Source organism: Ascaphus truei, chromosome 19 (assembly GCF_040206685.1).
Source record: "Ascaphus truei isolate aAscTru1 chromosome 19, aAscTru1.hap1, whole genome shotgun sequence".
NCBI lineage: Eukaryota > Metazoa > Chordata > Amphibia > Anura > Ascaphidae > Ascaphus > Ascaphus truei.
The window spans coordinates 13477956-13495276 of NC_134501.1; positions in this window are offsets into that span (position 1 = coordinate 13477956).

A 17321-nucleotide genomic window follows, 5' to 3' on the forward strand; every position below is an offset into this window, starting at 1 on the left:
GTGGCAGGATGGCCGTGGTTAGTGAGGAGGTGACACAGTTCTTCCAGGGAAATAATATTTTGGGGGTTTTATTTGTCCACAATAATAACAAAATAATATGCACACTGTCCCTTTAAGGCAAACAAAGCATAAAACAAAAGCCTATTCCCCTTTAGGGAGACTAGGTAAGCTTATCTAACCGGCTGGCTAGCTAAACTAGGTCCAGTCCAACAAGATGTGGAAATACAATGTGGCGCCTTGCCTTGGAGCTCTATTCCATTAGGGACAGCGGAAGTGTGAGCAGCGTTACTGGAGAGGCTTAACCAGCTTCCCTGATACTACGTTAATGTCAGTCACTGAGTCTACCAGGGCGGAGATTGGTTTACCATTTAAGACCACCGTTGTGAGAAAGTTGTGGGTATTTGTATCCCCACGGGTCACACATGCCACACTACAGAACTCTGACCTAACAGAACCATACACACACTCCACTAGTTCAGGCAACTTAGGACAGGGGGTCTTAATATGTCCCACCTCCCCACACTTAAAACAAACAACTGGACCAGTTCGGGCTTGAAACCCTCTCAGAGATTTAGGGGCCATGCTATAAACGTTCATAAAAAAATGCTGGCCATTTAAAATCGCCTGTTTCTTGAGCGTTGCTACCACGGTATTCAGAAAGCCTTGATTACCTGTGATAGCAAAATTCCCAAAACGGGCAAGTAGCCGGCGATGTGAAAATCGCCTCTCCGAAAAGGGCTTACCTGGCAATTTCTTCTCGCTGCAGAGAGAGCTGCTCACAGAGAGAGAAAGAAATAGCTCATTTGCCCATTATAAAATAAAACATAAGCCAGCCAGCATAAATAAAGTAAATAAACCTTTCTACTTACCCCTGCCATCATGAAGGGCATCCTCTTCAGCATACGCCAGATCAATGTCCTCCGTTGCCAGAAAGAATACAAGAAAAAATACAATCTTTGGACAACCCGATAGCCCACAGACACCCATGGGGACCACATGAGGACCCCCGGACACCTGCAGGGACCACCTGAGGGCCCACAGACACCAGCGGGGACCACCGGAGGACCTCTGGACACCCACGGGACCACCCGAGGGCCCCCAGACACCTGCGGTGAACATCTGAGGACCCCTGGACACCTGTGGGGACCACCCGAGGGCCCACAGACACTCACAGAGACCATGTGAGGGCACACAGAAACCCGCAGGGACAACCTGAGGACCCTCGGACACCCGCGGCCTCTGGTATCAATCATGTGGGGGTAGAGGAGGTGGATATTAGTGTTTATTGTGGGTAGCGGGGGTGGGTGAAGGGAATAATTGGCCCTTGGTGGGTAGCGGGAGGGGTTAACCTCTTCATTGCCTTAACCGTTAATCGCTAAGGTAATGAAGTTGCCTGTAAATGCATTTTTATTGCATGGGATTGAAGGAAGAAATCCTCTTAGGAATTCATTAGACTATCAATGGGCCTTACGGTGCAATACATCAAGTAAATCTCGGCTTTAGTGTTTGTTAAGGTTTGTCCGAGTTGTTTATACATTACTAGCTGAGAGCCCCGGCGTTGCCCGGGATGTTTGTGGTGTGGGTGTGGCATTTGGGTGGGGAGTGGTCCACGCGGCCCATGTGCGGTGGTAGTGCTGCTGTGGCTGTACTGATGGTGATTGTATTGGTGTGCTGATTTGTGAGGGTTTGGTGCTGATGTGGGGGTGCGGATGTGGGTGTGCCGATGGGGGAGGTGCAAAGGTGGCGATGTGTGGGTGCTGATGGTGTTGATGGGGGCTGGGAATGGTGGGGAGCCGAGAATGCCAGGGGGGGGGGTGCGGGGGAGGTGGTGGGAAGGGGGGGGAGGTGGTGGGAAGGGGGGGGGTGGGGGGAGGTGGTGGGAAGGGGGGGGAGGTGGTGGGGAGTTGGGAAGGGGGGTGGGGGAGGTGGGAAGGGGGGTGGAGGTGGTGAGAGGTTGTAAGGGGGGAGTGAAGGGAAGGTGAAGGTGGGGGTGGAGGGGAGGTGAAGGGGAGGTGAAGGGGGGGGGTGGAGGGGAGGTGAAGGGGGGGTGGAGGGGAGGTGAAGGGGGGGGTGGAGGGGAGGTGAAGGGGGGGGTGGAGGGGAGGTGAAGGGGGGTGGAGGGGAGGTGAAGGGGGGGTGGAGGGGAGGTGAGGGGGGGGTGGAGGGGAGGTGAGGGGGGGGTGGAGGGGAGGTGAAGGGGAGGTGAAGGGGGGGGGTGGAGGGGAGGTGAAGGGGGGGGTGGAGGGGAGGTGAAGGGGGGGGGTGGAGGGGAGGTGAAGGGGGGGGTGGAGGGGAGGTGAAGGGGGGGGTGGAGGGGAGGTGGGGGGGGGGGTGAAGGGGAGGTGGGGGGGGGGTGAAGGGGAGGTGAAGGGGGGTGAAGGGGAGGTGGGGGGGGGTGAAGGGGAGGTGGGGGGGGGGTGAAGGGGAGGTGGGGGGGGTGAAGGGGGGTGAAGGGGAGGTGGGGGGGTGAAGGGGAGGTCGGGGGGGGTGAAGGGGAGGTGGGGGGGGGGTGAAGGGGAGGTGGGGGGGGTGAAGGGGAGGTGAAGGGGGGGTGGAGGGGAGGTGAAGGGGGGGTGGCGGGGAGGTGAAGGGGGGGTGGAAGGGAAGGGAAGTGGAGTGAGGGGAGGTGAGGGGTGGGTGAGGGGAGGTGAGATGAAGGGGGGTGAGGGGAGGTGAAGGGGGGTGAGGGGAGGTGAAGGGGGGTGAGGGGAGGTGAAGGGGGGTGAGGGGAGGTGAAGGGGGGTGTGGGGAGGTGAAGGCCGCTCCCTCACCCGTCCGGCCGCTCACTCACCCGTTCGGCAGCTCCCTCACCCGTCCGGCCGCTCCCACGTGGATCTGAGGCGGGAGGCAGCTTGTTGTGGCCGGTCCCCCGCTGTGTCCCGGGCGCTCGCTCGCTCCGCTGACTGTAGCGGCGCCGGGGGGGGGGGGGGTGGAGGGGAGGTGATTTGAAGGGGGGTGAGGGGAGGTGAAGGCCGCTCACTCACCCGTCCGGCCGCTCCCACGTGGAACTGAGGCGGGAGGCAGCTTGTTGTGGCCGCTCCCCCGCTGTGTCCCGGGCACTCGCCGCTGACTGTAGCGGCGCCGGGGGGGGGGGAGGCTGATTTCGGGGAGGAAGAGGCGGAGGCTCCGGCGGGTATGTGAGCCCCCCCCCCCCCCCCCCGGGTTATACATGCTGCTAATGTACACCCCCCCCCCCTACTGTGTGTGTGTGTGTGTGTGTGTGTGTGTGTGTGTGTGTGTGTGTCCGTGTGTGTGTGTGTGTGTGTGTCCGTGTGTGTGTGTATATCCCTGTGTGTGTGTTTTTGTCCCTGTGTGTCCTTTGGGCCGTCACTCCGCCTCAGGCCAATGAGAGGTGTGCGGGGGCGGCCCAAGGGACCAATGAGATTTCCCCTAGGGACACCGGACATCCAGCAGGCAGGCATGCATGCATGCAGGCAGGCAAACATACAGTGCTTTCACTAATATAGTATAAGATACTGCTGTGCACTGTTCATTTTTCAAGTCCTCATCAAACACGCACATAGTACTAATGGGAAATAAGTTGACATGAACCACTCAATATTGCTGATTAACGGGACTCACTTTCTGGAGTTGACGCCTTCCTTCAGCGCACTTGTGCTGAACCAACCAGTCTGGAGCCTATTCCTGGTTCACTACTGTCACAAAATGTCATGTTTATTTTGACTAATGTAGTTGTGTTTTTGTGCTAGTACGTCACATTTTTGTACAAAGCAATCTTAATTGCGTCAGCAAATATTGTTCCCCATTTTGCAACATGTCAAAGATTTCCTATTCCATCCATTGGCGTTTCCATTCAATGTAATACACTTCTTTAATACCTGCGTAACATTTGTGGCCGATCTGTTAGCGAAACATGTTAACGCCAACTCAGACCTGGCCTGTTTTATTGACATTGAAGAAAGAGATGCAAAAATAAATCAACAATCCCCATGATATACAGTAGCTAATAAGTGAACATGAGAAGGATGTTGATCCATGGAGCAATCTGGTTGCCAATTCTTGAAGTCAGGAAGGAATTTATTTTTACCCTTATGAGATATCATTAGTTGATGTGTCACTGAGGTTTTTGTTTGTCTTCCTCTGGATCAATAAGTAAGTATAGATATAGGATAAAGTATCTGTCATCTAAATTTAGCATGGGTTGAACTTGCTGGACGCACGTCTTTTTTCAACCTCATCTACTATGCAATTATGTAACTATATCAAATATTAGGCAACTGGCTTCTCCCTAATCATAATATGCCAGCCTAACCCTTACTTTAACCCTAGTACAATGTCGGCTAAATAAGGGAGGAGGCTGTAGATAGATCAGTACACTGCGACATGCAGGGTTATCAAAGAAAGCTTCAGCCAGTTTGAGTTTCCAAGTCTCCCATTCCAAATCTGGAATGGATAAACCGGTTTGGAAAATCTAAATTCAGGTGACACCCCTATGTATAACATTACAGTGTTGTTTGCCTCCACTGCCCCCAAAATATCATAGTAAACATTTCCAGTTTGCTTAGCCAAAATATCTTCTAATTTACCACATGGTGCATTTAAAACCCTCTGCTTGGAAATCGTTGTGTCCAAGATGTCATTCCTCACCTCATATTGCTGCTGGGAGGCTAAATCTCTGCTAACTTGAGCTTTCCTCACGTAGTTATTCACACTTAACAGTTTGATTGTTTTGGAAGCTCAGAGAGACAGCCAGGTATGGAATGTGTTTACTCCTCTCCCGTTTGTATATGCTCACGAATTGATCCCATCTGTTCTGCATACAGAGGCAAAGCAGCACGAGGACTTTGGAAAACAAGAAAAGATCCAATATAATACACACGCAAAAGGATTTAGCCAGGAGTGCTACTCAAAGTGGTGGGTTTGAGTTCAACATCTAACAACATCTATGCCATGTTCAATGATTGTTTCATAATGTCAAGCTTTATTTAAGGTTACCTTTACTCAGAATTTATTTTCACTAAATAATATTAGATATCTGCTTCAAGCACAATCCAAACTGGAAAAATATAGAAAAATGTGTGCATCCCATTATAATATATATCTAGCGACTTCTCTAACAGTGCCTTGTTGTTCATATAGCCAATCCTCCTACCATGTACTAAACAAAATGGAACCATATACCTAGTTTACATATACCTAGTACAATTCAATTTGTCGTTTTGTTCTACAATGCAACTACAACACACATCACTGCGAAATGCTCAAAGAACTAGATTGGTCATCACTAGAGTCTAGGCGCAAAGTTCACCTTTCCTGTCTCACCCTCAAATACTTTCTGGGCAAGCTACCCAGCTACCTGAACAAGCTCCTCACCCCTACCACATGCAGTACCCATCACCTGAGATCAGACTCCAAAAGACTATTCATGGTCCCAAGACTCAACAAAGTATCCGGACGTTCCTCCTTCTCCTTCCGTGCACCCCAAAACTGGAACAACCTACCAGAGACTCTCATATCCACCACCAGCTTAAGTTCTTTCAAATCTAAGGCTGTCTCACACTTTAATCTGGTCTGTAACTGTTTCATACGCTCATAATATATATTTTCTTTAACTGTGCATGCAATGTCTTGTATATAATGTATACCTTGTTCATTTATGTAACTGTATTTGTAACCATGTATTATTTTGTTTTACTCTGTGCCCAGGACATACTTGAAAACGAGAGGTAACTCTCAATGTATTACTTCCTGGTAAAATATTTTATAAATAAATAAATAAATAAATAAGAGCCATGTACAGTATACCAAATGATAATACTTAGTGATTGATAAACACCCCCTATAATGAATAAGGTTTTGCCTATACAGTGTATCTGATGCTGGGTCTTCTTACAGACCCATAGAAGAGGTTACATTAGGTTAGCATTGAATTTATAACAGATGTATGGATACAGCTTCAAGACAAGAGACATAGAGTATACCCTCACAAAAAGATTTAATACCTTGGTCAGCCAATTTACTCCAAAACAAATACCATTGAGTTCAAAAACAGCATATAAAAAAAAAACTATTTAAAGAGTAAACTAAGTAGAACCATATATATAAAACAAACTCTACATCTGCTTCCTAAATATAGCTGTTAAGTGCTTTTGAATCCAGTTGGGACATCAAGTACAATTCTATGCAGACTGCAGGAATAGCTGCTGTACTGCTTGAGTACTATAGCTTAGTAGTAAGTAAGAACACTGTTCATTTATGTAACTGTACTTGTAACCATGTATTATTTGTTTTACTCTGTGCCCAGGACATACTTGAAAACGAGAGGTAACTCTCAATGTATTACTTCCTGGTAAAATATTTTATAAATAAATAAAATAAAAATTAAGTGGGCAAACCTGGTTTGAATCCTAGTGTCAGTGGTGACCTCAAGAGTCACTTTGGGGCCTATTCAGTAAACTTCAATAAGTGACTTAATCGACAGTTTTGAGCACTTTTGCAGCGAGTTTGCATGTGTAGCTATTCAGAGAGCTCCGATATGCCAAAATCACAATCAGAGAAACCGTGCAGTAGCTCAAACTCGCATTTTTGGAGAAATCAAGCTATTTAGGTACTGTATTATCACATGTAGAAGTTAAAGTGTCCCCTGCTTTTCCACTTTTCGTGTTCCCTTTACCCGAGACTCATGACATTTTCTGTGTGTAAGTTTTAGAAGGGATATATTGGTAGAAATGCAATTGTTTTGTTTGCAGGAGTTCGGGGGCCAACGTTACCGGTAGTCCCCTAATTCTCCCCGGCGTGCAGGCATGATTTGCCGGTACGCAGGTTGAATTACACCGGGGATGCCCAGTGTCCCCCAGACTCCTGGTTTTCGAGTCCAGATATCCCAGTCCCATTTCCCTTAGAGCTATGGGTCTCCCCAAGTTATCATATGGATTAAAGTATGTTTTATTATAGTTGTGCATTTACTATAAATGTCTAATCAGTCAGCCCGGGCATCCATATAGGTGCCGGGAAGTCTGGATAGAGATCGGAGTTCAAAGAGGAGATGGGATGTTGAGAGGTGTCTGGGCTGGGCATAGTACTGGGTCCGGAGAAAAGAGACCCCCTGCGAGGAGGACACTCTGGTCTGCCAGACTCAATGGAGCCCGCCCAGTAGGTGGCAATGGGTTGACTGGGATGAAGCGGCAGAATGTCGGCGTGTTTCCCATTGATCAATTCATATGTCCCGCCCACATGGCATCCAGAGGCAGCTTGGCAAGCCCCCTCCTCTGATGTCAGCCAAAGGACGAGCCCCTATTCCTATTGGCTAGTGGGAGGGAATTCCCATGCTCTGATTGGTCGCTCATCCATCCTCCATGCTGAACATAGAACAGCAGAGGGTATGTAAGGAGGAAGCCGACTCAGAGAACCAGACATCTAGTGACTTGTGTCGATGAGGCTAGGGCGGGATTTTCAAGGTTGCTCTGTCACGCATAGCAAAGTAACCGGCTTCATTTTGAAGCTAGGAAAGTCTGCCCTGCAGAGACTAAGTCAGAAGCATAGTCCAAGTTCTGAAAATCGACCGTAGCGGTCGCGGCTAGGAACTCCAGCCGAAAAAAGGACCAGGAATACCGGCTGTTTATCCCGGTCAGGGTAAGCCTACTGAAGCAGGTGCCCTGCACCTATTTGCGCCTAAATTTCACCCCCAGACCACCAGTTAGTGTGATTTTGTCTGTATTTTGTGTAATTCATTGTGTTGTACGCGGGTTTACACGAATAAACTGCATTTTGTTCTTACCTTGCGTTGCCTAGTGAATGATCCCGGTACAAATATAAATAAGTGTTAAAGGTCCTGGTCTCCCATGACCGCCCCACCAGCCAAAGCTTCCCTGACTACCTTCCCTATCTTTTCAGCAATCTCCATTGTGAGAATAACAGACACTGGTTCACAGTAAGATTGGACAGCTGGTTAAGAATTTCTATCCTATATTCCGCTTTGTTCATAAGAACAATAGCTCCACCCTTGTCAGCTGGTTTAATGACAAGGTAATTGTCTTGCTCAATCTCTTTAATGGGAATTTTTTCACTTGTAGTAAGATTGACCCTCCTATTAGGCACTCGAGGGGCCTCCTGCTTAAGTTTTTCGAAGTAATTCATGACCAAGGTTATGAAAGTCTCTATAGTGTGCTGCTGGGATGGGAGATTGAATTTGCTTTTATTCTTCAAATCCTCCGCAAATCAATGGAAGGGTGTGTCGGTCCCCACACCCAAGTTGGCTGTACCCATACTAAGTTCGCGATTAGAGAAAAAGCGTCTACGTCGGAGTCATCTGAAGAACCGTGCTAAATCCACATCCAATTTAAAAAAAGTCAATACGGGTTGTTGGTAGAAACGATAAACTCTTATCCAACACCCTCATTTGTTCCTTAGTTAACACTTTATTGGATATATTTACCACCAGGAATTGGGATGCTGTGACTGCGGTCTGGATCCTTTTCCTCAGTTGTTCTGCGTCTCGGAAGCCGTTGGTGCTTCTTCCCTGTCCTCTTCGTGGGCCTCTGTCTCTTTAATAAAGTCTCTGGTCCTGATTTTTTTTTAAATTAATTGTCAAAATATGATTCCCTATTCTAGGTATATTTGAAACAAAAATTAAATATAAACACAAATACAAACTACAGAGTGCTGCAAACATTCCTCCCTGGCTCCTGTGATCAGGATGAAGAAAGAAATGAAATCCGACAATTCACCATGTAAATAATGATGAATGACGCTGGAGGTCTTGAGTTGACCCCTCCGTACACTACCAAATAAGACACAGGACAACTAAATAGGGTCAAATGACTACAGCTTTATTAGTAAACATACCAACTATTAGCAGCGTCAGATAGCACCAAACCTATGTTACTCAATATCGATTCACCTTGGTAATAACTCCCAAGCCCAGCAACCGTACCTGCCCAGCAGGAGATATATAAATACCACCAGCCAACTTGGAAGGGCATAACCAGATTGGCCGCCCTGGTCACAGCCCAACAACACCTTCTCCACCTTATATGCATTTGGATAGCTGATCCATTGTTACCACCTCCAATCAGAATAGTACCCACCGCAAGCTGTGACAAACAGTGCAAAGCCACATACTTTTTATAAATCTTTTTACAGATTGTACATCTTTTCTTTCTTTTCTTAAACTACAGCTTCAATAAATATATCCAACCATACATTAATACATTACAGCAACTAACCACTGAAAGAAGCAGGAGAGTGGGATCCCTGGAGCCACCAAGCACAAAGAGGGTGAGTACTTCCGCCCTCTCATTCATACAACCCCCCACCCTTCAACATTCCGTCCTCTGATCCTACTGCTGCATTACCCCTCACCCCCCAACCGTACCCCTTTTCCTAAGGGGTGCAGGGAACTAGACTCCCCAAAAAAAACAGAACAGCTCAACAGCTCTGCCCTGAAGAAAAGCAAATATGTAAACACGAGAAGTGATATCAGGAGGAAAATGTCATAAAATGAAGTGAGATTTATCTATTTGCGTCATTGATTCAGTTCCTTTTTATGGGGTTCAGATGTCTTTTCGGAGAGATGCGTTGTCGGAAAAATCACTGGAGCATCGTAAATCTAGAAAATGAAAAATAAAACACTGAGCTGAACTCCAGCCAACTTCATTGGAGCATTAGAAATATTTAGCAGTGAATTAATAGTGACAGGGGTCATGCAGAGAGGCTGGAAATATAGCCACTAGAGAGCAGATAAGAGCAGGAGCAGCTAGGTTACAGAACCAAGAGAGCAGTGTTCCCAATGTGATGTTACTTTATGGTATGGGGAAGCACTACTCCTATTAACCCCTTTGCTGCCAGAGAAGCCTATGAAGCCTTGTATGGCCCGTTTGGCAGCAATGCGGTTAATTTCCCACAGTTTGCTTCTAACGTGAAGTTAATTGAGTTTTTCATTGGTGGGGAGCAGGGAAGATTTTTTTTCGGATGTCAAGGCTCTCACAGACCCCATCACTGTGTTGTATACAGACTTTTGCTCATTTGGGAACTTCCATTCTGGGTTTTTGGGAGTTTAGATGGCGCCCTGTGTGTTCCTGATTCCAGGGCGCCATCTAAACCGGGTACAGCTTTGCACCACAGGGACATAGCTATAGAGTGGAGGTGATTAAGTCCCCATGGGACTCTTGATAAGCTGTGATAACAAATAGACCCAATGCTGATTGATCAGGAATTTGAGTGTGAGACTCATTACACATATTCTCTCCATTTGCCTTTAGATATTATTTTAAAGTGTAAGTTCATTATCTTATGCTTAAGGTTTTATATGTTTAATAAATAGTATTACACTGTTTGTGCTCTTTATGGTTACCTCCCCCACATGATATAAATCTGAACGGAAAAGAAACACCCCCAAACTACAGCAGGGATCCTGCAGCGGAACACCAATCTTGATAAAGGGAATTCCCCGCTCCAATCCACTTCGAGAGATCCAGATCCAGTTTTTTGTTTGGAGAAAGGCTTGATTTACTTCAATTAATTGTGAGTGCATCTGTTACTTTGTGCGAGAGACCCTGTACAGCAAGCATGTCAAACTCAAATGCTAACAAGGGCCAAATAAATAAGGGTTAAGTCTAGGTGGGCCGCAAAAAAAACAAAAACTTAAATTTTCATAGAAACGTAGGTTTATTTCGAAAAGTAGTGTGTGTGTGTGTGTGTGTGTGTGTGTGTGTGTGTGTGTGTGTGTGTGTGTGTGTGTGTGTCCCAAAACGAAAATACAAACTAAAAAAGCCAGATGTGAATGACTTCTGAACCCATTAACCAGTGTAAGGATGCCCATCTTGATTTCCAAAGCAGCAATGCCGCCTGGAATCTTACCTGATCCGTAGTCCCTCAAGGTACTATACTGGAGGGGAGGTGTTTCCTACCTGTCTTCCGATGTCCCCTGTGAGAAACTTGAGTCAGATCCGGAAGAAAGCAGAATAGGTTATTTCGGTGTAGGTATAGGGCAGTTAAGATAAAAACGAGAGACAGAGAGAGAGGCAGAGAGAGAGAGAGGCAGAGAGAGAGGCGCAGAGAGAGAGAGAGAGGCGCAGAGAGAGAGAGAGGCGCAGAGAGAGAGAGAGAGGCAGAGAGAGGCGCAGAGAGAGGCGCAGAGAGAGGCAGAGAGAGAGGCGCAGAGAGAGGCGCAGAGAGAGGGAGAGAGAGAGGGAGAGGGTCAGAGAGAGAGAGAGAGGGAGAGAGGGAGAGAGAGGCACAGACAGGGGGACACGGGGACAGGGGGACACAGGGACACAGGGACACAGGGACACAGGGGCACAGGGACAGAGGGACAGGGACACAGGGGCACGGACACAGGCACAGGGGCACAGGGACACAGGGACAGGGACACAGGGACACCGGGACACAGGCACACAGGGGCACAGGGACAGGGACACCGGGACAGGGACACAGGCACAGGGACAGGGACACAGACACACAGGCACAGGGACACACGGGCACAGGGACACAGGGACACACGGACACAGGGGCACAGGGACACAGGGACACAGGGACAGGGGCATAGGGACACGGGGGCACAGGGACAGGGGCATAGGGACAGGGGCATAGGGGCAGAGGGGCAGAGGGACAGAGGGACAGAGGGACATAGGGACATAGGGACAGAGGGACAGAGGCACAGGGACAGAGGGACAGGGACAGAGGGACAGGGACAGAGGCACAGAGACAGTGGCACAGAGGCACAGAGGCACAGGGGCACAGGGGCACAGGCACTCTCTCTCTCTCCCTCTCCCTGACACACTCTCTCTCTCTCCCTGACACTCTCTCTCTCTCTCTCTCTCTCTCTCTCTCTCTCTCTCAGACACACACACACTCAGACACAGACACAGACACAGACACAGACACAGACACACACACACACACACACACACACACACACACACACACACATATAGAGATGCACACACAGATCTCCTTCTGCACGTGCAGCTCACACAGAGATTTGACAGGGGGAGGGGGGCTGCTGTGAAGACATACCCCAGTCCGTGGGATCTCCACTGAACTGCTGAACTCTCTGCACCTCATGTAGGGGGGCGGCCATGATCTCTCTGGTTTACCAGGCTTCAAGGAGAATGCAGTTCTTTGACTCCGCCCCCGTGTCCTCCCACACACGGCACGAGTGCAGATTGACTGCACCCGGCCACCGTACGCCTCCAGCCCCTGCAGGACAGATTTTACTTCCGCCCGTGCTACTCGCTTCCCCCACACCCGCGCTCGCTTCTCCCGCGGCAAAAACTTATTACCGCCGCCCACGAGCTCGCCGACACACACGACCGCCGCGCTGGTTGTGAGCGGACCGCAAAAATATCCGTTGCGGGCCGCATGTTATACATGCCTGCTGTACAGGCATACTACACTATGTTCTCCCTCCCAATCCCCCCCCCCCCTCCTTTCTCTTTCTCTGCGCCTAGGTCATCTCCATCATCCAATTTTCGCTCGGCAATTGTGGGGTCGAAGACCTAATTGGCAGCACCGAATAGGGAAAGTGTAGTCACTGGTTAGCACCTCCTCTGATATTATATATGGATTGTTTTAGTCACCATTTCAGTTTTACACCATTGATAATTGTTCACGGTATCACTTATTGACACACATTGACACACACACACACACACACACACACACACACACACACACACACACACACACACACTCACTCACTCACTCACTCACTCACTCTCTCTCTCAATTTGTGTAGAATAAATTAGTACTTCAGTATTAGGTGATACCTTTTTTTATTTGTACTAATGTCATAGGACAAGCTTTCGAGAGTTCGCCTCTCTTCCTCAGGTCAGCAATACTGATTAACAAAGCAATCTGTGGCTAAAACGGGCTAGGAGAGCAGGAAAAAACAAGAGATGTACTGTAGACAAGGTAGGGTGAGAAAGTGGTGTTTGAAGACATTGAAAGGGTAATAAAACGGTGACAAGGAACAGCATGGAGGGGGAAGGGGGAAGGAGGCAGGCAGGATAGTTACAAACAATTGTGATAGGGTGTGAGAAACCCCATATCTACATTAAGTCCTCTTGTTTTGGTGTCAAAAAGTCTTATCATTCTGAGATCAAATGTTTTCCGTTCTTGGGGGAGTTTAAACATTCCATTGAGGATTTTGATTTTTAAATCATTTATGGAATGATCTGGTTGTGAGAAATCGTGTCCCACTGGTGAGCAATATCTTCCTTCTTCGTGGTGGAGTATAGAGTGTCTGTGCATATTCATTCTGCCTTGAAGTTTTGGACTGATTTCCCCAATGTAGCATCCTTGGTCACATTTGTTGCATTGAATCATATAAACCACATTCCTGGATGTGCAGCAGTATGATCCTTTAACATTGAGTGTTCCATGGTTGTGACTGGCTGTGGGATCTTGGCATATATGTTTGCAGAGTTTGCACAATGTGTTGTTGCACGGTTTTGTGCCATTATCAGTGTCTTTAAGTTCGTTATAAAGTTTTCTGTTGACTAATTTCTGTTTGAGGTTGTCCAACCTTTTTTTGAACAAATCTATTGTATCTGCCATCACAGTCACCGTGGGTAATGAATTCCACATTTTAACTGCCCTTACTGTAAAGAACCCTTTCCTTTGTTCCTGATGTAATTTCCTTTCCTCCAACCTTAAAGGATGACCACGAGTCCTTTGTACTGCCCTTGGGATGAACAGTTCTTTTGAAAGCTCCTTGTACTGTCCCCGGATATATTTGTACAGGCATACCCGCATTAACGTACGCAATGGGTCCAGAGCATGTATGTAAATCGAAAATGTACTTAAAGTGAAGCCCTGCCTTTTTTCCACTTATCAATGCATGTACTGTACTGCAATCGTCATATAGGTGCATAACTGATGTAAATAACGCATTTGTAACAGGCTCTATAGTCTCCCCGCTTGCGCACAGCTTCAGTACATTGCTGTTCAGGACGTGCTGACAGACGCATGTGTGAGCTGCCGTTTGCCTATTGAGCGATATGTCCTTACTCTCGAGTGTACTTAAAGTGAGTGTCCTTAAAACGGTGTATGCCTCTATATAGTTATCATATCCCCTCTTAGACGCCTCTTTTCTAATGTAAATATATCTAATTTAGCTAGCCTCTCCTCATAAGTTAGATTGTCCATCCCCTTTATTAATTTGGTGGCTCTTCTCTGCACTCTCTCTAATGGTGCTGCTCATAAAAGCTTGAGAACCGCCTTAGACCAAGACTAAGCCTTTATAGATAAAGCACAGTTAGCATTGCACATTTACACAACGTTTATGAGAATGCAGCAAATTAAAATCAATGCTTATTTAATTATTGGAACAGAATATCTCATAACTCTAGGGAGATAGCCATAAAACCATTAAAAAAAAGGAGTAGGAGATATTGCCACTGTAATGATTTCTGGGGATTTAAGCTTTTTTTGATACTGTATACTCTGTGGTGTAAGATGGCCAACCTGTAATTGCATATGGAAATATCCAAACTTCTCTCCCAGAGTGGGAGAGACTGGGGCCAATAGCTTATTCCTGGGACTGGGTTCCTTGGCATTTGATGTATAACGTGGTTTTCTGTTGAACTCCACGGTGAAATCCTAGCATAGACTGCCCTGTAAAGTGGACCAGTGGAGAAACACATTTTAAACAAACCCATGAAAAGGGTTTTACTGGATGATCCGTATTCTTATCCTGCCCTTTTTACCTTCTCTGTTTAAGTTTTCCTCGCATTATCTCCGTATGCATGTTATTCTCCCCATCTGAAGAGCAGGTGATGTTCCCAGAAATGTAAGATTTATTGCGATTCCAGCCATAAACCAGGGGTATTCTAGAAAAAGTAGAGTTGGTGTTTGTCAGATGAAGTCAAGATAATGCATTTGACACTTCATATATTGTTACTTTTAAAACTGTGTATGCTTTAAGAAGGTAACCTAATTGCTTCTTTAAGCAATTCCTTATGTTTTCAGTACTTTTCCTTTTCCCAGAAGTGACTTTGTGTTTTCGTGTGCATTAAGCAAGAATTATATGGGGTGGTCTCTGCCCCGTCTTCTTTACAATTGTTTCCATCTCCAGTTGGAATATTCAGATAAGAAGCTTTGTTTTGAGCTTTTAGCTTCTTCAAGGATGTGTGTGAAAATGTATCCCTTCACCATCTACGCAATGAGCCGTCGCATAATAGTTCAGAGCAGTCAATGACCAAGCAGCCAAATAAGTGAGATTTAAGGCTTCTAAGCCTGCCACGATAAGCCATGTAAAGGTTACATTTGGTATTCAGTATGGCAGACAATGAGTTAACCTTCTTGCTAAATGTGTTTTTAGGTTCTGCTTTGCAGAGGGTCTGTGTCCTAAGAAGTTAAGGTTTCATGGCTTAAGTAGTTATCAAACAATTAACTCTGATAACCTATTTGACCCTTTCCAATCAGGCTTCTGCACAGCACACTCTACATAACCTGCACTCACCAAAGTAGCTAATGATCTCCATATTGTCAAATCTCAAGGAAACGACTCTATTCTAATTCTTCTTGGCCTCTCCTCAGCTTTCGATACTGTTGAGCACCCTCTTCTCCTGCATATTCTTCACTATCTTGGAATCTTGAGACGCTGCGCCACAATACATATACTTAACAATTATGTATTACAGTATATGCCATAATCTTCATCATCACCTTACATTGTATGTACAGGTCATGTGTAATGGTTGCAAACCTTAGTAGAGATATGTTACATATACTGAATGCATATTAGAATCAAATATAGTCCATACATATTGAATTTTCTGTCCGTACATGTCAATGTGTGAAACTATAACACATCATAAATTAGAAAAGCTTTAATTAATCAATGATATGTTACCTTCTTATAGGACCATCATCTCAGCAGGCATCACAGCACCCAGCCAGCCCACTGAGCCCATCTTCACATGCGGCTTCCCCAGGGCAGCCAACAGAAATTGTGGGGCCCAGGACAAACGCATGAAGCAGCCCCCCCCCCCCGCCCCCTCCATGCACTGGTGAGGAAGGGTATGTGCAGCAGGTGGGATTATAAAGACGTAATGGACCTGGGGGGAAGGAGGGGGATATTACAAGGAGGTAATGTAAAAAATGAGTGTTACTGAGCGTGGCAAATGTATGCAACAAAAGACAGCGGTGCCCAATGCTACATCCAATTGACAAAACATATATGGTAATAAGTATAAAGTTTAAACAATTCAATAATTATAATAATAATAATTACTTGGTTATTTAGTTAAACACTTTGGCCAAAGCGTCGTAAGCCTGCATACCAAACGTCAAGATATAACCAAAAATGCAGGTCCTACACTACACTGTGAACCCTTCCCTTTACCTCTGTATGGGGGGAAAGAACCATAGTAGGTCCCGTTCTTGCAGCAAAGGGAAAAGACCAAGGTCACATTGGAACTGCTGGTTTCACTGTTACACACAAAAAGTAGAGTAATGACCACAGGAGTTGAATACATTTATATACAGTATTTCAGACCTGTGTTTATAGATGTAATGTAACTCTCTATTTATCTGTGCTGTATATAACCAACCCTCATACGATTAATAATTTGAGTGAAACAAAATACATTAAGCTGATGTTAAGAGAGTCTTATTACCGACTCATTTAATGCCAATAAAAGCATTATATATGTTTCATACATACGTCCCTTAATCTGTGCAATGTTTACATTGGAGGTGCCTTCAAGAACTATTACTAGTGCTATAAATAGTCAGATAGAAACAAGACGTACGTGGTCTACTTTTTAATTCCCCAATTTCACAGCTACTAATATATCAGACTGGTTTACTGGCAATAAGCTGTTGGAACTGATTTATCTAAACTATTGTCTACAAGTAGGAAAACGTCTTTAATGCCAGCTGCAATAAATTATCCGCTACTATTTTCCATTGTTGATATTGAAGCTCTTGTAACATTTGCAACCCTTTCACTGCCAAGGTGGCCCCAGCAAGAATGTCGCTGAAATTTGTTGCTGGTCTGACTGGCAGCAAAGGGGTCAATAAAACAACGATGGGCATCTTGATCGATGGGATATAATATCACACATCTTAGCTGTTATTCGGAGAATGCAATGCCGAGCTGTAGAATGCGCTTCACAATGTGTCGTAGCGGTTTCCCCCATCGGAGTGGGACTTACTCCAGGGATTTTAAAACCCATGCACGCTGGAGCCATAGCACTGACGGACGGAGTAAGGTATAAAAAAGGAAGTCAGACAATAGAAAATAAGTTGGATGGGTATTTGGAATAGATGTAACCAAAATTCTTCAGCATTGTGGAAGTCATCCTTTTTGTTCTAGATGTCACAGTGGCCTCGGATATTCCAGTGTTATTGCT